Source organism: Tamandua tetradactyla, chromosome 10, assembly GCF_023851605.1.
Source record: "Tamandua tetradactyla isolate mTamTet1 chromosome 10, mTamTet1.pri, whole genome shotgun sequence".
In the NCBI taxonomy this organism is placed as follows: Eukaryota; Metazoa; Chordata; class Mammalia; order Pilosa; family Myrmecophagidae; genus Tamandua; species Tamandua tetradactyla.
The window spans coordinates 7,809,523-7,830,397 of NC_135336.1; the positions used below are offsets into that span (position 1 = coordinate 7,809,523).

The 20,875-nt window shown below is 38.0% G+C and overlaps 1 protein-coding gene and 1 pseudogene across 7 annotated transcripts in view; both read left to right on the forward strand.

Annotated features, from left to right (window-relative positions):
* Window positions 1–5,762, forward strand: part of LOC143648807 (elongation factor 1-gamma pseudogene) — a 31,142-nt pseudogene extending 25,380 nt beyond the window's left edge.
* The window catches only part of LPP (LIM domain containing preferred translocation partner in lipoma), a 696,418-nt gene that overhangs the window by 398,850 nt on the left and 276,693 nt on the right, over window positions 1–20,875 (forward strand). The window contains exon 1 of one of the 7 annotated variants that reach the window (XM_077117866.1): window positions 5,894–6,026. The exons of the other annotated variants lie outside the window; for them this stretch is intronic. The gene's annotated coding sequence lies outside the window, so the exon portion shown is untranslated. Of the gene's footprint in view, window positions 1–5,893; window positions 6,027–20,875 lie in introns of those variants that run through there. 7 annotated transcript variants of the gene reach the window in all.

Here is a 20,875-nt window from a genome sequence, read left to right on the forward strand (position 1 = left end):
TATAAACTGAGTTATGTAAATGCAAAGAAGATGTAAATTTTTAAAACTTGAAGTTCAGTCTTTACAACTGCCATCTTTCTACTTTTATATTCATAAAACCTTGTGGTGAAACTTGTGAGATCTCAGAACCCATAACTCCAGTGAAGAATATGTCACTTAGAGAAACAAATCTGACTTTTGGAGTTTTATGGGTTTCTCAGAATTAAAGCTGTAAAGTTTTATGAGCCCCTGTTTACCATTTGTCATCATTATTAAAGCGAGTGTGTGGCCTCCAGCAAGTTACTTAAACTCTCTGTGATTCGTTTTCCTCATCTGTGAAATGGACATGGTAATATGACCTATCTTGTAGGAATATTAAGACTATTAAATATATAATACTATATTTCCTCTATTTTCATAAAGCACCATTTATTCACAATTTAATTTCTTTGAGGTTGAAATGTATCTCATAGTTGATATGATAATGTAATAATTGTGTTATAGGTTAAATGGTTATTTCTTTCTGAGTGGTTAAAAAAAAGCTGCACCTTACAATGAGATGGTTGATAGAATCGGTGAAATATAGCATGGATGTGGTGGTTTGAGGTTATATGTACTCAAGAAAACCATGTTTTTAAATCTTATCCACTTCTGTGGGTGTGAATCCAATGAAAGTGTAGGACCATTTAATGAGGTTACTTCAGTTAAGTTATTGCCGCATCCAATCAGGATAGGTCCTAATTCTATTACTGGAGTCCCTTATAAGTGGAATGAAATTCAGAAAGAGTGACAGAAAGCCACAGAGGAAGCAGCCAAAAGCTGAACATTAGTGGAACTTAGAAGAGAAGGGAGAGATCAGGAGATACAGCCATGTGCCTTGACTTAACAAGTGAAGGGCTGAGGATTACAAGCAGGCATCCCCAGAATGCCAGCCTTTGAGAAGAAAGGATCACCTTGATGACGCCTTGACTTAGACTTTCTCTTAGTCTCAAAATCATGAGGAAATAAATTCTCATTGTTTAACCTGACCTATTTCATGATATTTGCTTGAGCAGCACAGGAAACTAAAACAATGTTTAAAGGGCTTAGAATGGAGCTTGGTTTACAGTGTCTCATTGAGTGATACCTACTGTTATTATCATCATCTGGATAGCATATTTGTGGTTTGTAAAACATATACACCTAATATCATTGACTTTTCCAGTAAGAGGCAGATATACTTGTAATTCCTCATCCTTGTTTGAAGAAATAGAGTCTAGAGAACTTGCCGTAGATCACACACTGCTAAGCAATAGATGTAGATCATGAGCTAAGGTTGTTTTATTTATTTTTCATTCATCACACCTTTATTGAATCATGTTATATTGTATGAACTGAATTCTAGGTACTGAGAAGAAGGGGTTGTCTTAGTTTGCTAGTGATGTGATCACAAATACCATACAATGAGTTGGTTTAAACAACCGGAATCTACTGGCCATAATTAAGATATCAGCAGTTCTTGCTTTCTCCCTGAGAATTGTAGTGTCCTAATGCTGGCTACTGGCAAGTCTTGAGGGTCCTTGGTTTTTTTTTTTTTTTTGTTTGTTTTTTTATTAATTAAAAAAAGAATTAACAAAACAATTAGAAATCATTCCAATCTACATGTACAATCAGTGATTCTTAATAACATCACATGGTTGCATATTCATCATTCCTTTGTACATTTGCATCGATTTAGAAAAAGAAATAAAAAGACAACAGAATAAGAATTAAAACAATAATAGAAAGAAAAAAACAAAAAAACTATACCTCACATGCAGCTTCATTCAGTGTTTTAACATAATTGCATTACAATTGGGTAGTATTGTGCTGTCCATTTCTGAGTTTTTATATCCAGTCCCGTGGTCCTTGATTTTTATCTCTGCTTTCCATCACAATGCAATGTATTTTCCTTTCTGCCTGTCCTGGTTTCCACTGACTTCCAGCATCTGGCTATTCCCTGTGGCTTTCTCTTTATAAAGCCTCTAGTAATCTGGATTAAGGTCCACCATGGTTAAGCCACACCTTAACTAAAAATAACATCTTCAAACATCTAGGTTAAAAGGGTTCATGCACAGAGGGCTGCGGACTAAAAAACATATGTTTGCTAGGAAACATGATTGAACCCCAGTACAGATGATAAAAAATGAGGTCCTTTCTCCTTCTGGGTGACCTTAAGTATTTTGGCGGAAACATAAGGGGAAAATAAAGGTATAAACAAGGAGAAGATAAACAAACAAGATTGACTCAGGTTCTGATGTAGGATAAAGAGCACAGCTGGTGTTGGGTGGTCTGCTGTTTTTACTAGGAAGGTCAGGCAAGTCTTCTCAGAAGAGTTGAGTTGAGAACTGGAACCAGTGTGCATGGACCACAAGGCTGCAGTGAAGTTGGACCATCTGAGGAAGAGGAATGAACCAGGGTAGGCTGTGGAAGGCACACCTGCTGTTCTAGCAGAGTGGGATAGCTGCAGTTTTAGGCTTCAGATGTCAGATTCTGAGTTATGTCTTGGAAGGCAAGGATTTGCATATTCCTTACCAAATCCTATGACCTGGTGTTTTGGGGGGTACATTAGAGAAGTCCTGCATTCTGGGGAGAGATGTGAAGGTGTAAATGGATTTGTTCTCTTTTTCAGATGAGTATTTGAGGAACGTGAATCTTTCTTTCCTAGTCAGTTTTCTAATGTCATACAGCATTTGTGATGTTGACTTGAGTCACATACCTAGGTGTCAATTTTGTAGAGTTTTTAAAAGCTTAAAATCTTCCAGGTGGAAATTTCCAATACTACTAATCCTTGAGTGATAACTCTTCATAGTCCATGGAATTGCGCCATAAAAGGAATCATTAGTGATTTTTTCCCACTTCTGTGGTTCTTTGGTATTGCCTCTCATGGCATCAGCTGTTTAGAAATATCAATTCAGTCTTGGAATAGCCATCAAATGATGACTCATGTCAAGTCAAGAGTTTATTTATTCCTCTTCTCATTTATATCACCACCTGTTTAATCCAGTCATATAAAAACCAGTGATCTATCTATTTCTAACTATAGCTTTCAGTACCAGTTCTTGGTGCTTGGATAGTCCATCCTCAAAATGCTGAATTTGACATCAGCAATGACATGAGTCCTTTTGAATTAGACACCATTAATGATATTAATTCAGGGAGAAGCATTTTTGGGAATCCCAGCCACATGATCTTGGACAATTCACTTCTTTTGCTGAGCCTGATTCCTTATTTTTAAAATATTGATGTTGAAATAACGACATTTTCTAAGTTCTCTGATTTGTGATGTCATTGTCTATTTATGCTCTGAGGAGCTTCATTTAAATTCATTTTTTATAGAAAGTCGTTCAGCAGTCTAGAGTTTGGCATAAAATTTCATTTTTAATGCAGTTTTATTGAGATATATTCACATACCATATAACCAGTCAAAGTGTATGATCAGTAGGTCTCAGTATCATCATATAGTTGTGCATTCATCACCACAGTCAATTTTTGAACACTTTCATTACTCCCCCCCAAAAAAAACTAAAAATAAAAAGCACCCAAAACATCTCATACTCCCTATCCCCCTCCATTATTTGTTTATTTATCTTTTAAATCTTTATTTTCTTGCTCTTCCGTCCATACACAGGATAAAGAGAGTGTCAGTCACAAGGTTTTCACAACCACATGGTCATACCATAAAAGCTGTATACTTATAAATCATCTTCAAGAGTCAAGGCTACTGAATTACAGCTCAATGGTTTTGTATATTTCCATCTAGCTATTTTAATAGACGAAAAACTAAAAAGGAATACCTATAAAAAAACCCCTCCAGAATGACCTGTCTACTCTATTTGAATTTCTCAGACGCTGAAACTATTTTGTTTTGTTTTTCTTCCTCCTTTTGGTCAAGAAGGCTTTCTCAATCCCAGGATGCCAGGGCCAGGCTCATGCCCAGGAGTCATATCCCATGTTGCCAGGGAGATTTACAGCCCCTGGGGAGTCATGTCCCATGTAGCCGGGAAGGCATTAAGTTTATCTACAGAGTTGGGTTAGAGAGAGAGGCCACATCTGAGCAAAAAAAAAGAGGTTCTCTGGAGGGTGACTCTTAGGCACAATTATAAGTAAGCTTAGCATCTCCTTTGCAGGAAAACGTTTCATAAGGGAAAGCCCCCAAATTGAGGGCTTGGCCTATTAAATTGATAGTCCCCAATGTTTGTGAGAATATCAGGAATTTCCCAGGTGGTGAAGTTTAATGTTTCCACTTTCCCCCAGTCCATCAAATGGACTTTGCCAATAGTTTTTTATCTTCTGCCCAGATTACTCTGGGATATGTCAGGGAATCACACTAACCTGTACAAACCGATAAGTTCTCACTTCCTATTCAAGATTCCATTTAATTATGGTGTTTGAATAAAGCTGACCATACAGGTTAAATCAGAGAGTGTGGTCCAGAAAATACAAATTTTGCACCAAATAAACATCTCTCCCTTTGGTCTCACACAGAACTTGAAGTTTTAAAACACAGTCAATACGATCCTTTATCCTTTAGTCTGATTTACGTTTGTCCTAACCAGATCAGCTTCATTCATATCTCTAATTGAAATCTGAACTCTTTTTCAGTTTTTTTAACTGTTGCATTTGGGGTAATGCTGACGTTCATAGCTGCGGAACTCTACTCTGAGATTCAGGTGTCACACAAATACCCAGAGTTCCAGACAACCACCAGGTTATGCACAAAGAGCTCCTCATGTCAGAATTTAGACAGTTACAACTCAGGATAGATGCGACTGCTGTAAGGGTTTATAACCTAGGAGCCCTTTTAAGCCTTCCCCTGATATGTTCTCAAATTCAGTTCTCTGAGTTTGTACATTATAATTAGTCCATATTAGTGAGACATTGTCATATTTGTTTTTTTTGTTTTTGGCTTATTTCACACAACATACTGTCCTCAAGGTTCATTCACCTCGCTGCATCCCTCACAACTTCATTCCTTCTTGCAGCAGCTCAGTATTCCATTGTATATATGCAGCAAATTTCACCCTTAGTTCATCAGTCAGTGTACCCTTAGGCCACCTCCATCCATTGCAAATCGTGAATCCTGCCGCCTTAAACACCAATGTGAAAATTTCATTTTTATTGAAGTTCAGCAAAACAAAAAACAGAAACAAAACATAATTGAGCATCCTATGGGTACCAGTGTGGATGCACATATGTAAGTCCTGTGTCGAGCACATTAGAAGTTAAACTATGGTGTTAAAGTTTGGGCACTCAGGTTGTTTTTTTGTTTATTTGTTTTTAATGAAAGAGCTTTATTGAGGTAAAATTCATATATCATATGGTTAACCCACTCAAATTATTTTTAAAAGAAGTGCATTCACTAAACACATATGTATTCAGTATGGACTAGGACTTTCTAGGTCCTGGAGTTACATGAGTTAGCAACAGTCCTACAAACCCAGCCTCCAACTAAATGTATATCAACAGACAATTTCCCTTCCGCATTGTAGACGAATATCCGGGGTGAACCAAGGATGCTCCAAGGACATTTGAGAGGGAGGAAGGACAAAGACAATCTAGTCTTGGGAGATTTGGAGGTTTCTGGGAGGTGGTCTTCTCTGAACAGAGCTCTGCGAGACCTGTGGCAGTTATCTAGGGTAATGGTGTGAGGATAAGAGAGAGACGAGAATTTTTCTGGAAGAAGAAAGAAAATGGACCAAGGCCCAGATGCGAGACCTGAAGTAGCTCTGTCTGGCTAGAGGATGGCAGGGGTGGTGTGCAAAGGGCAGTTGCTGCTGGATCTGGAAGGTAGATGTCTGGCAGTGTGTGCTTTAATGGAGACGTTTATGTCTTTCTATGAGGTCACAAAGAAGAATGAGGTCATCGAGAGTATATGACATTTGAGTTGGGATACAAAGGGTAAAGAAGTGATTTCTAAGTCAGGCCAAGTTATTCTGGGCAGGAGGAACTGCAGCTGAAACCTAAGACGTGTGTAAATGAATATTGTTTTCAGCTGCGTGAGAAATTTAATGTAGCTGGAGAATGGGGTAAGTGAAATAAAGAAAGAATGTAGCCAAAAGAATATACTGGTGAGGGTTAGCAGGGCAGCTTGAAAAGGGATTGTGTGTAATGCGCTGAATTTGTACACTGTGCGTCTTGGAGCTGGGATAAAGGTAGAAGTTTTGGAGAAGGATTTTGCAAGGGAAGATACTACTTAGAAATCTGTGCTTTAGAAAAATATACTCTGGATGTACTTGAATTGGAAGGACCCTGGATTGTGAATAAAAGTTAGCAGGATAATATTATTGTTTAGGATAGTACTTATCTAATAAGCCAGGATTTTTAAAAAAAATATTTTTATTGGTAAAATGTAGCATACAAACATTTTTAACATACAAACATTCCATACATGGTGTACAATCATTGGCTCACAATATCATCACACTGTTGTGTTTTCGTCACCATGATAATTTTTTGAACATTTTCATCACTCCATAAAAAGAAAGAAAAAAGAAAAAAACTCATACATAGCATGCCCCTTACCCCTCCCTCTCATTGACCACAAGTATTTCCATCTACTCAATTTATTTTAACCTTTGTTCCCCCTATTATTTATTTTTATCCATACTTTTTACTCGTCTTACCCTAGATTAAAGCAGTATCAGACACAAGGTTTTCACAATCACACAGTCACATTGTGAAAGCTGTATCAATATACAATCTTCTTCAAGAAACATGGCTGCTGGAACACAGCTCTGCATTTTCAGGCAGTTCCCTCCAGCCTCTTCTTTACATCTTAAATAAAAAGGTGATATCTACTTAATGCATAAGAATAACCTCCAGGATAACTGTCGACTCTGTTTGGAATCTCTCAGCCATTGACACTTTGTCTCATTTCACTCTTACCCCTTTTGATCGAGAAGGTTCTCTCAATCTCTTGATGCTGAGTCTCAGCTCATTCTAGGATTTCTGTCTCATGTTGCCAGGAAGGTCCACACCCCTGGGAGTTGTGTCCCACGTAGATAGGGGGAGGGTGGTGAGTTTGCTTGTTGTGTTGGCTGGAGAGAGAGGCCACATCTGAGCACCAAAAGAGGTTCTCTTGGGGGTGATTCTTAGGCCTAATTTTAAGTAGGCTTGACCTATCCTTTGTGGGGTTAAGTTTCATATGAACAAACCCCAAGACTGGGGACTCAGCTTAGGCCTAATTTTAAGTAGACTTAGCCTATCCTTTGCAAGAATAGGTTTCATGGGGGTGAACTTCAAGATCGAGGGCTCAGCCTATTGATTTGGTTGTCCCCACTGATAAGCCAGGATTTTATACAGAATTCTACCCGTCAATTTAACTCTTTGCAACAGTGGGCAATCTTTTCCAATGTTAGGTACTTATAATTAAAGATATGTAATGATAGCCAACATTCATTGAGAACTTAGTCTTTCACTTTCATATGTTGTTCACTCCCTCAATCCTCCAGCAACCTAATAAGGTAGCTTGTTATTTTTCCACATTTTACAAATGAGAAAATTGTGATCCAGAGAGGTGAGGTCATAACCCATAAGTGGCAGAGCTGGCATTTGAGCCCAGGCATTCTGGCTCCAAAACTTAAATATGTGTATCAACCAGTGTATGCACGATCAAAAGTACTAGCATAGTTGTGTTAATGAAGAATGATAATGGACAGCTTTGTTCATTTTGTTTTTAATTTATAAAATTCAATGATTTTTAATATATTCATAAAGTTGTACATCTATTACCAGTATATTATTTTACAACATTTCTTTCATCCTCAAAGGAACCCTCGTGCCCATTTGCAGTCACTCCCCATTCCCTACCCCAAACTTAGGTTCTTCCTATCTACTTTAAATGACCTCGAATCAGCTTTTAAATGAATGGAAATGTTGGTTTAATGGCATTTTGATTTTGAGTGATAGCAATCTGATAGCCTTATTCACGGATTCAGAAATATAACAGTTTATCTGAGCTTCTGATTTCTAACTTCTGCATACAATTAGTGTTTTCTATTCATAATTTGGAGGAGAAATGGGTAGAAATGCCGGACTCTGTGTCAGTTGTTGGTCACACAAGCATGAGTAAGACCTGCACTAGACCCACCCTTCAGCTCTCCCTCTCTTGTAGGAAAGGCAGACATGTACATAAACACACTATTGTACAACATTAGAGAATGGTGTTCTTCAGAAAATCCTGGTGTGTTTGTTGAAAGGGTTGTGTTAAAGTTCTTCCTGTTGCAAGCCACTGAATTGCATCTAAAATTTTAGTATGTATGATGCGTATGGAATGCCTGGCATTTTGAGAATATAATCCATATCAATTTAAAATAAAATAAAACTTCCCATCCAGAATGGAAGAATAATTACCTGGCATAAAATAATCCAGCACTGGAGTGGCTCAAAGGATAGTTGGTCTCAGGAGGAGAGTCCCAGGTTGAATATGGCTACATAATAACTATAATACCTGAATTACTGTACCTATTTTTTAGTACCTATACATGAAATGGCTTAAAATAAAAGTTGCAAATGCACCAGATTCGATCCATCTTAGGATTTCTATCTCTTATTTTCTCAGTCCCAAGTTAAAAATAAAATCTGCCTGCCCCATTTTATTGTGTGCTAGTTAGTAGGATTAGCTGGAGTTTTCAACAGGAAAGCAATAGATATAGCAGACTACATTGTATGGTGGGTGAGAGCCCGGTAGAGATAATTATACAGTCACTCCCACTGTATTACCCTTCAAAGAAACTGAGCCTAATATTCTCCTCCTAAGCAATTTAACCAACTTCTAAAAAAATACATATAAGATATTATTTAGAGAATAAAATAGCTACTGTATATAATCAGGAGGAAGAATCATAGCAAATTATTGTACTCATTTGATAAGTATATAAAGAGCTATGCTCAAAGCTTTATAATACATCTCTTAAGTAATTGTTCGGTTGTGCTAACTGTCCTTAGAAAGAAGAAGAGATAAAGAACTGCTAAAAAAAAATCACATTGTTATCCTTTTTTAAATAAGGTTTTCTCCTCTGAGCACTGATTAGGTCTAATTTCATGCTCCATGGAGGATCAAGCATACATTTGGCCTTCAAATGTTAAATAGTGGTGGTTTCTTTACTTTTCAAAAGATAATATCCATGTATAAACATGGACACCAGTATGCGTCTAAATGTGATAAAATTAAGATCTTGCATCTGTCATACTGCCTTAGATGTAAAACCCTGGCTCCTCCATCTACTAGCTGGATGCCCTTGGGCAGGCAGCTTTGCTTCTCCTTGCCACAGTTCCTGACTTCAAGATGATTAGAGTAGGGGATGCCAGAGTAGTTCAGCAGTAGAATTCTTGCCTGCCATGTGGGAGACCCAGGTTCGATTCCTAGCCCATGAACTTCTGCCACCCCCCCCACCCCTGCCAAAAAAAAAAAAATTGTGCTGCAATAACTGGATACTCACATGGAAAAAGAATGAAATGCGAACCCCACAATACAGTATACAAAAAAAAAAAAAGTGATTAGAATACTGTGGTGCTTACCCCACACAGTTGTTCTGAGGAGTTAAAGCTGTAGTATAAATAAATCAGTAAAGCACACAGAATTATTAATTCTAAGACGCACATTTATTCACATGCTTAACCTTCTGACTCATTACTGTTAGCTTGCTGCAGTCATGACATAATGATTACTGTCTGCACATACGTATCAAAATTTGCTGAATATGGGTATTCACAGATTGGAAGAAAACCATGGAGATAAGAGTGGAACTCCATTTTATCAATGCCCTTGATGACACACTATTATGAAAGAAAACACAGAAGTTTTATGATTTTCATTTGGAAAGTAATTCACAGGACTGCACTCTAACTGAGAAGAAGCATGAGGAGTGCTTCAATTAGTTTCACTTACATTTTATTTTTCTTTTTATAGCTGCATAGGATGGACATGATTAAAAAGTATGCCTAAATAATTTAAAAACATTTCAGTGAGTGGATATTAATAGTTCTAATAACAAAATACTGTGTCATAGTTGAAATGGCAGTACTTTTTGTTTGTAAGGGTTCAATAACTAATGGTACATTTTATAATCATTGGTTTTTTTATGAAACATTGTAGTAAACACTAAGTAAATATTAGCAATTTTAATTGGCATGTAGGCAAAAGTTAAGTTTGTAGTTATATTGTCGGAGTTAAGATTCTGAAGACCTTTGAACCGAGTAGAGTGTACTGAAAGAATTCCTTGGACTTAAGGAATTTGATTTGTGACTATGTCAGTATGTCTTTCCTAAGTTTATTCAGTGAACATTGTACTAAGTTGGGCTGAAATTCTTGTCTGATATATCCATATACACTGCTCATTCCTCCTAAAGATAAGGGTTACATTTGCTAATAGACGTGAAAGCACTTTGTGCATCACTCAGGACAGCCCAGCTAATTCTGAGCTAACAAATCCTTTCCAAACCCCAGTGCTTCAAACAAGATTTTTTTTTTCTTGCTTCTGCTACTTGTTCATCATGGCTCAGAAAGAGGGCTTTGCAGGCTCTCAGAGCAGCTACCATCCCAAACATTTCTGTATCCATCCCAGAGAAAAAGAACTCTGAATGTCTGGAACTGGCGACTGTATGTACTTTCTTGTCACTTCTGCTCTCACTCAGCACATTAGCCAAAGCTATTCACATGGCTCAATATGGGTACCAGGTAGAAGAGAGCTATAAATATCTGGGCAGCAGCACTGATGGCTTCCACAGAATTTGCAATAATAATAATGGTTAGCAATCACTGAGTGCTTCCTCTGTCAAAGCACCATGATGTGTTATGTGTTTGAAGTCATTTGGTCCTTATGAAGTAGATGTGACCATGGTCTCCACTGTACAAATGGGAAACCAGCACACAAAAGTAGACTAACCGCCCAGAAGAGGCAGAGCTGGGATTTTGTGCCTATTGCATTCATGTGTGTCTCAAGTGCATTTGTTTTAGAATATTTATAGCAACTTTATTCATAATTGTTAAAATTGGAAACAGCCAAATTCCTATTAACAGAATCAATAAATTATAGTGTATTTATACAATGCGATACTATGTAGCAATGTGAATGAACAAATAAAACATGCAACAATATAGATAAATTACACAGCATAATGTTGAATCAGAGAAGCCAGACAGAAAAGACTACATAATATATGATTCCATTCATTGGAAGTTGAAAAGCAGACAAAAAGAATCTAATGTGTTGGATTAATATTCTTGGGGTGGTGTTATAGTGACTGAAAGAAAGCATATGCAGGGCTCAAATGCTAAACTACAAAAGGACATTTCAACAAATGCAGTTGAAAATTCCCCAGATCTGGAAAATAAGGCAGTGAACTAGGTTATCCCATGTGTTTCCTTTGGGCTTCATCTTCAGAATCCATTAACCCTTTCCTGGCCAACACACTTGCCTGGTACCCCAGTAGGTAAGTATTGACCCAAATCTAGGGGGGCTGCCAGGGTTTCAGTGGATACTCTCCCCTCTTTGGCTTAAAGTTTCTACTTTTGAAAACTTGAAACATGCACAAATAGAAGAATATAGTGAACCCCGTATATGTAATTATCAATACACAATTATTGGTATATGGCCAGTCGAGCTTGATTTAGCTTTGTAAGTCAATCTGGTTGCCTGTCAAGCAGAGCTTTAGACATAGGCTGGGTTCCATGGGTTTGTGGACTGCAGGGAATAGGACAAACAAAACAGAAATATACAACACATATAGGCATTAGCTGGCGGTGTGCTGCTGAGGTGGGCTTGAGTGGATGTGTGGAGGACAGAATTAAAGAGCTTCTGTTTGAAGAGAGGGTATCACTAATCAATATTTTAGACAAGTTTGCAAGCTGAGGATAAATGACATATCAGTATTTGTTCATGTCATGTTCTTATAATGTAAGGGGGGAAAGGAGAGATTTACTCTTAATATATAGCAAAATCATTGCCTTTCTCCCTTACTAACATGGTGAACTTGTCTCCACTGACGTAGTTTATTAAGCAGAGAGAGCTAGCCTTCTGAGGTCTGTTATGGAACTTCAGCAGAATTACTCTGTCTGGGTCCCACTGTCAAGGCAGAGAAGTGGCTAAACTGCACAGCTTCCATTTCGGCACCATCTTGAGGGACCTCAGGTCACTTAGCCTGTCTCTGTTCGAAAGATGCATAATAGCTGTCTGGGTGCCTCCCAAAGCTATGATAGCATTTAATTAACAAATGTTCCTCAAGTGCTTTGAGCTCCTTGTTTGGATAGATGTGACTGAAATGTAAAGTACCTTTCACTGCCTTATTTATTGCTCCAGCGAACACGCTATATGCTGGCACCATGTATCTTCATTTTAATTTTATCTCCAACAAATATAGGCATTAATTTAAATCGCATACAGAACATAACAGTTTTTAGAGAGGCAAACTTATTCCAGAGTGCTGCATTTTAATATCGCACTTTACCATCTTTTCTCACTTGATTCAAGAATAGTATCTCTTCCTGCCTCAGCATTTAATCTTAGGACAACAGAAACTTTTTTGTGCTTGCGTGTTCTTCCTCTCAAACTTTCTCTCACTGCTGTGCTGTGTGTGGCCCGGAAGTTGTATTGTAAGTGTGAGCACAGGTATAAATTAGTTCTATTTCTCCTTTGCCAGGTTAATTTCCCATAGGGGAGACCCAGAATGATGAATTTTACAGCTGAAGGCAATTCTTAGTATTCACCATCAGATACTTTTTTCTAATAGTAATAACTCCATTGAAAGAAATTCCCACTCCTGAAATTCATACATTAAAGAATCTTTTCAAGTACCATTTTTTTTTCCCTGGTCCTTTGTTCATTCAAAAAAAAAAAAAATCCTTTTTTTTTTAATCTTAACTGTTACTTTTGTAGCAGATGAGTCTTCTTTCCCCGAGGAAGAAACATGCTAAGTGGGCCTGCTATATTTATGGCTATGAAACATCCCAGTTAGCTATTAAACCCCAAGCAAGAATTATTTCCCAGTCCTTAATTTGTGACCTGAAAAGTTGTATCCCTTCTCAATTAAGACTTTCCAAATTGCCTCTGACAGGGCAGTGTATTCCCTGAAGCTGGAATCATGAAGGAAGTAAAATACGTGATTATATATATCATATAGGGTTCTTTTCAGAAGGTTTCAGAATGATTTCCCTCCAAAATATAAATCAAAGAGAAAAAAAAACTTATTATTATTATTTTTAAAATTTTCTAGACTTCTGAATATCCAGATTCAGGGACATCTGTCTTACCCACTTGATTGATTAATTGATTTTTATTTTTAGTTAGTGTTTAGTATGTACCGAATGTTGACTTGTAACAATCCTATGAGATGGATAGTTTTGCTATGCTCATTTTACAAATGGTGAAACAAGGCCTGGGTAAGTTAAGTGGTTTTTCTGAAATCATATAGTTAGGAAGTAGCTGGGCTGGAATTTTGAATCCCGTCGACTTTAACTAATATACTTTTGGCATAGCTCTCCTTGCCTGAATTCTTGACTCAGGTTGATACTGACTCATCCCAGGCCCTTAATCATTGTGCTCCTAGATGGATTTTATCTGTGGCAAGAACATGGTTACCCTGGAAACCCACTAACTAGAATGACAGTCCAAACATAACACCACCACCCAGGTTTTATTAAATTAGCATTACTGATGATGTGGACCCCTTGATTGTAGGATGCTGTGAAATGGGTTCAAACTAGTTGTTCTTGCCTCTTGGGACCATTTTGGATCATTCTCCTCTACTTCACCAAACAAAACAAATACCTTTTTGGATGCCTGATTACACTGGGGGAACAAACTGAAACTGTCTTTTTGGAACTTGGGCTTTCAGTGGTTGGAGATGCCTGGAAGTGCATGGAAAGAAGCCTGGCTGGATTCTACCTCTGCTCTGAGTAGGTCTCCCCTCGATGTTAATGACTGAGGCTCATGCTACATTGTTTGACTGGATCTTGGTTTACCCCCAGACTTGATTAAGGAATAGTCACAGCTCTTTCCTATTCTTTGGTCTTCTATAGGCTTCTCATAAACCACAAATTTGCTTTTGGTTCAAACCAATTGGTGAGTTTCCCTTAAATTCATGGAAGTTGAACTGAATTGATTTCCTATAGCTAGTGCTCAGCCCAGTGGCATCAGCCTGGAGGAAATGGTGATCTTCGGGCTAGTAGGTGGTCTGCTCCCCATCGGAAATGGTGACTGCAGACAGGCAGAAGGTTGAGATGGTTCTTTGCACGTATCAGGCACATAACCTCTCTTTCTTTCATCAGCTCTATTAGCAGTTGTATTTTATAAAAGAGAAAAAGGGAAAGCTGGAAGAAGAGAGGGCTTGCTTATCTGCAGGGCTACTACAGTGATAATGAATTTGTAGTACAGGATCCCTAAACTTGTAGCCCAGTGCTCTTTTCTTTATACCATAGTGTCTTACGTCAGTCTTCTGTATCTCAAAAATCAAAACAACAATTAAAAGTAGTGAATCTGAATTGTCAAAGTTCTATCATCAGTATTATTTTTGTCTTGAAAAAAAAATGATTGCAGTTGTGTCCTGTCTAGGATGATAGCAATCAGGAGGTGAAGGGACTGCATTTCATTATGGCCTGGTGGGGTCATCTATCCATGACTTTTTCTCCAATGAGCAGAATTCCGGAAGCAGTAGCTCAAAATACTGAAGAAAATCATGCATCTTCATAGAACATGATACAGTCTGTGTTAGCTTTTCCACCTGTAAAATAAAGGCTGTATGATCTTCCTTCCTATAAGTCCTGGCTCTACTCTCATCTTGGTGACCTTAACCAGTATCTTTGAGCCTCATTTCCCAATGGAGAAAAAAATGGAACAATAATATTGGGTAATAATGCTGAGTTGTGAAGAAATAAGACATTTTGTAAGCTGCACAGCAATATTCTCATGTAAAGTAGTAGCGTTAATCTTATGATCACCCAGCTATTTTTCTCACATTCTCCTCTCTCCCTGCTACAATACTTTCTAACTATACAAAACTTAGTCTGGGGATATCTGTGATATGATATTCTTTTGGTAAATTTTGCAGAGCCTTGGATTTAAAAGTCTTAATTCTGTCTTTATTTCCCTGACAGCAGTAAATTCTCCTGGTTTAATTTCCTGCTACATGAAATGGGAAATATCCTCATTACTTTCCTTATTTATTATATATTTTTAATTAATTATAAATCCATATTGTCTCAATTTGATATATATATTTTATACACATATGCATACATATGCATATAGTTTTCCGGTGCTAAAGAGAAGTATATACAGTGGCTATTTCTGGGAGATGGGATTATAGGGGATTAGACTTCCTATGCTTCTCTATATATTTGTAAAGTTTCTATAATGAGCCTTTTTTGCTTTTATTTTATACATATAATGTAATCTATCAAAGTATTTTTATAAATATAATATGTATAGAATTAGGAATTTATATAAATATATGTGTATATGCACGCATACAGTAAATATCAATTTGGCAAAGTAAAACATCCTTTAAAAAGTAATAAGTATGTTTTATTGGGCAGATTTAAATGCTGGTAGTTTTTTTCCCTTCTTTCCTTCCCTCCTTCCTTCTTTGCTTCCTTCCTTCCTTCCTTCCTACCTTCTTTCTTTCCAGTAAATTTACTACCTGGCATCTTACACAGGAGAAACCGAAAGCACTTAGATCTTAAATAACTGTGTGTCAGGGAAATAAGATGATATTTTGAGACATGATGGTTTGTCCTATCCATATCATTATGATACTTGAACCAATCTCAAAACAAAAGTTGCAGTATGATTTATAACACTAATTTTCAATATTTAACAAATAGAGGGAGTCTCCTTCCCCACCAACCTGATGAGAGAGAGAGAACGAGACGTTTAAGCACAAATATGGTGGTTGCTGTAATGCACTTGCAAGTTGAGTGACCATGATGGTTCCCAGCAACCACTGGGGCTCCTCTTTTTCTTTCTCTTTTTGTAAGTTCTTTATGTCTGAGATCTTGTTTGCCTGGCTATGTAGCAGCCAGGAGTTTTATTTTCTCCTTTTTCGAGATGTCTTCTGTGGTTATTAATTTTATCCCCTCTTCCTGGGACCACCTGTGCTATACTTTTTTTCTTTGATTGCTTTCCCCTCATTAATCCATGCCATGCTTTTGATTTTAACTATTAAAATGTTGATTTAAACTCAAGCAAAGGGGGCAAGTTTTTGTGTGTCTCTCTGAATTTTTTAAAGGGGAAATTATTGCTTAGTTCACTGACATTAGCAGCTCATTCTCTCACATTTTTTTTTTTTCAGTTTGATCTGTCCGCCTAAAGGAGACCACATTCAGTATTTGCTAGTTGAGACTCGTGTTCTATGATTTTGACTTAGTTCCTCATCTGGCCCTCCTTCCCCGTGGTGCACTGAGTCATAGTGCAGTAGTCAGCTGTGTGTGTTGCAATGGCACAAAGCACAGTGGCTAGTGAGATAGTCATGTCTGGGTCTTGGAAGTATTTTCAGGAAAAGGTGGAGACCTCGTCTCCGCTCAGAGCATATTTCAGTGGCTTAGTGCAGCTGGTAATAATGTTATAAATGATCATCCTTAAGCCTTTCTCAGTTCCAGTCCAGAGGGAGTTTTGACTTTAGAAAATCATTGAGTGAAATGTATTTCCTGTGCCTGGTAGTCAATGATCACTTACCAAAAAAAGAGGGTGATGGAAGAATATAAATAAATTTATGATAATTCATATACACTTAACCTTTACTGAGTGAGTAATACCAAAAAGGGAATGAAGTAGACTCTGCTGACCAGCATTTGCAGATGGATTCCAGAAATGTGGTTAGAGCTGCCAAAGCAATCCCTTAATCCTGCCAAGATCATCCTATGGGATTTTGCAAAGGATGAGGAAAGCCAGTGCTATGAAGGTGTGTGTGTGTGTGTGTGTGTGTGTGTGTGTGTGTGTGCGTGCGCATTTAAAGTTTCATTGCCCAACAGGGTGTAATGAAACGAACACTGGAAAAAGGTTAGGGAAACTGCATTTTAGATCTGCTTTCATCAAGCTCCATGACACTGGGAAAATCACCCATCCTGTTTAGAACTTCAGTTATCAAGTTTATATAAGAGTATCAGATTAAGGTCTATCTTTTACATTCTTTGCTTTGAGTTATTCAACACAGAACTCTCATGCACGTTCATCATAATGTTGCTATGTTTAAAAAACAAAAACTAAGAACAAAAGTAATCATAATTTAAAAACCTGAGAAAAGATATAGTACTCCCAATTAAAGATTTAATGTTATTGTTAACAATTGTGGCTCTTAGCTATACATTTAAAGACCCAAAGAAGTTAAAAATTCAGATTTAAACCGTGGTTTATGTAAATTATAATACCTCTGTGCCTCAATTCAGTTGACAAGTTACTGAGAGCTATTTTATCAGAAGGTAATACTAATTTATCTTATTTCCTGAGAACATAATACTACTAAAGTTATTATTATTATTATTTTTTAATAAATTGCTCCTTTCCCTATTTTTCTTTAAATGACTCAAAGTAACACATTTACTTTGTAATTATAATTATAGGAAGAACAGAGCCTTTATAGGATTTATGCATCTGTCAATTCTAGGACCTCTGCCTCTTCCATCAGATATGTTCTCCATAGTTTGGACTCCCTTTTTTCTCTCTTCACGATGAGGTCTCATTTTTTATTTAGGTAAAGTGTTAAGACATTTTTGTAGCTTTTTGTGTTGTGAAATTGCTTTTTACCTCCTTGTGGGACAGCTGGAGCCTTTTTTTTTTTAATTAAAGAAAAAAAAGAAATTAAGACAACATTTAGAAATCATTCCATTCTACATATGCAATCAGCTGGAGCCTTTTAAAGGACTCAGGAAGTCCCTTCTGATGGAAAGGCCCTTGGCAACTTGATTTCCTCCTGTTCTCAGTGTACCCTGAGAAGGTGTGCTCCTTCAGGACCACTTTATTGCTGCTGCTTAGAGTGGACATCATGCTGCAGCAAGACTGGTCTACAAATGGCCTTGCACCAACATCAGCCATGCCTTCTCAATGCTTGGTTTTCTACCAGAAATCAAAGATCAGGCTGTCTGATGGTGCTTCTAGATGGTATGTCAGTTAGGATTCAACCAGAGAAGCACAACCAGTAGGAGACTGACAGGAAGAAATTTATTGTGAGGAATTTGCTTACCATGACTGCAGGGGTTGTCTAGGCAACTCCAGAATTCGTGGGGCAGACCATCAGGAAAAGCAGACTGCAACTCTGGAACATGAGCTGAGCCTGTTGTCACAGGCAGAATTTTTCTTCAGGTAAGCCTCAGCTCTGGTTGCATCGGGTCCAGTCCGATTGCTCACTTGACATCAACTGATTATGGTCTTTTTATTTTATTTTATTTATTTTATTTTTTTTTTACTGATTATGGTCTTAATCACAGCTACACAATACTTTCACAGTAACACCTAGATTCGTTTTTGATTGAATACTTGGGGACTATAGACTAGCCAAATTGATACACAGAGCTCACCATCACAGAATTCTAACCATTTTCTACAGAGGTAGAGAAGATAAAGATAAAAAACAGAGAGAATGTCAGAGGGGCTGTGAGAATGTTTGCATCATCCTCGGACACGGGGCTAGAAGAGATAGGCACAGAGGACAGTGTAAAGGGACTAAGTAGCTTTCTACCACGGGTGCAGTGGCACCTGAAGAGGCCTTACCTATATACTCTGGGAACAGAACCTTTGTTTTGTCAAATAATTTCTTTGTTTAGTTCTCAGGTACAAATAGCAGCTTTGACTGTTAATCTTTCTCATACTCTCAACTTGAGTTGCAGTTTAGTGATATAGTTATACATTTTTTTTTTTTTGAGGTTGAAGTAAGTTGACAAAAATACTCTTTTTCCTTCTTACTGCTTTCACTTACTAATCTTCTGTCACTTGTTGACCACATGACCAAAGAATTGTCCCCACCCTGGTTTTCAGTCTTTTGGGGAAATTTCAGGGCCCAACAATTTTTAGTACCTTGACCTCTCCAGTGATTATATAGCCACTAAGCTACCATCGCCACACCCATGATATACCTTGGAACTTGGCATTGGCTGTCTATATTCTACCTCATTAATCATAAAATTTAAAACAAAATTTAAAAGCAAAACAAACATTCTCTCCAAACACAACCTCATATCCTTCCAACTCTCATTCAAGTAAACCCTATTTTTCAGCATCTCTGTCTTCTGTTACTTTGACTTTTTTCTCCTCTTTAGTCCTTTTCTGCCTTTATTTCTTTTCTTATCCAATTTAAATTCCGTGGTTCAGTACTTCAGCCCATTGTTTCTGCTGTTGATCCTCTTATTTCTAAAACCTATGGGCTTTTTCCAGATACTCACTTTGTGCACTTGCCCTGTTAAAACCCATGAAACACTCAAGTCTTCCCACCAACTTTTTAAGGTTATTGTACACCATCCTTGCTCAGTTTCCTTCCTACCTTTTTGAACAGTGCTACTTCAGGGATCTCCTTACTTCCCCTTCTTCTGCCTCCCCTTAAATGTTGGTGTTTTGGAGTGGGGGGAGGAGGTGAATTTCCTAAGACCTGTTCTCATTCCACCTCCCAGGTTTGGCCTGAAGCCCCTTTCACTTCTGTGGGCTCACCTCCCAGTACTGTAATGCTGATATTCATCTCTCTTCTAGCGAGTGTTCTTGCACTTCAGATCTGTGTTTCTAACTGCCTAACCTCCTGGTACATTTAGTTGTATCACAGGCAGCTCAACCTCAACATGGACAAAATAAATTAATCAGCTTCTCCCCAGGAATTCCTTATACTCCTATGTTGTTTCATTGAATAATGCCACCATCTAACCATTTGTTCAAGCCAGAAGTGGGGGTGTACTTTCTAGACTATTCTCTTTCCGTTATGTTCAGTTTTACTTCTTAACTAATTCACAGACCTTTCTACTTCTCCCCATTTCTACTCGATTTCAGATCACTGTCATCTCACTGCACCACTGGTAATGACCTCTTCCTTGGATTCCTGTAGCCACTGCCCCAACTCCAGTCTATGCACCAAGCTCTTCCTGAAATGAAAATCTGACTGTATTACTTCTCTGGTAAACCATATTAAGATTAAGGTATTAAGAAAACAGACTCTGAAATCAAGTAGAAATGGGTTTGAATCTCACTTCCAGACTGTGTGATCTTAGACGAGTAACCTTTCTTGGTTTCTTGCCCATATGTAAAATAGTTTTCATAATAGCACTTTCCCCTTTAGAAGTTTTATACCTCTTCAGGTTCCTTGTTTGCTTGCTCTTTTCTCAGGTCCCCAGAGGAACGGAACTGCCACTGGACAGACACATGCTAGTCTCTCTGCTTGGGATCCCATCCGTGCCCCATACACCCCTGGGCCTTTATCGCCATTTCCCATGGGAGATGCTCATTGGCTCCTCCTGGTCTACTTTAGCATAGGTGCTCAAGCTGTGTGCCCCTAGCTGTCCTTCCCTGAACGTCTTAATATCTGCATTTTCCACGCTGTCCTGCGAAGTCTTGTTCACTCACTGTCTTCTTCTTCTCTACTCCCACCCCCTCCATCCACTGTAAGTTCCATGAGGACAAGGACCATAGACTCTGATCACCTTGTTAATCTTCCCAGCCCTGCTGCCCAGTGCCTAGCACAGTGTGCAGCAGAGAGCAGGCACTCGGGACATATTGGATGAATGCTCATACTGTGATCATCTCTCTAGTGCACGTACATTCCCACCAAAGTGATCCCGCCTTTCCTTCTGTAGGAGAGAGCGAGCATACTCTAAAACATGACTCTCCTACCTCTGTAATGGCTCCCGAGTAACCTAGCTGCTGTGAGAGACCTGTTTATATAATCAAATCAAGTGGTGGTATTTTGC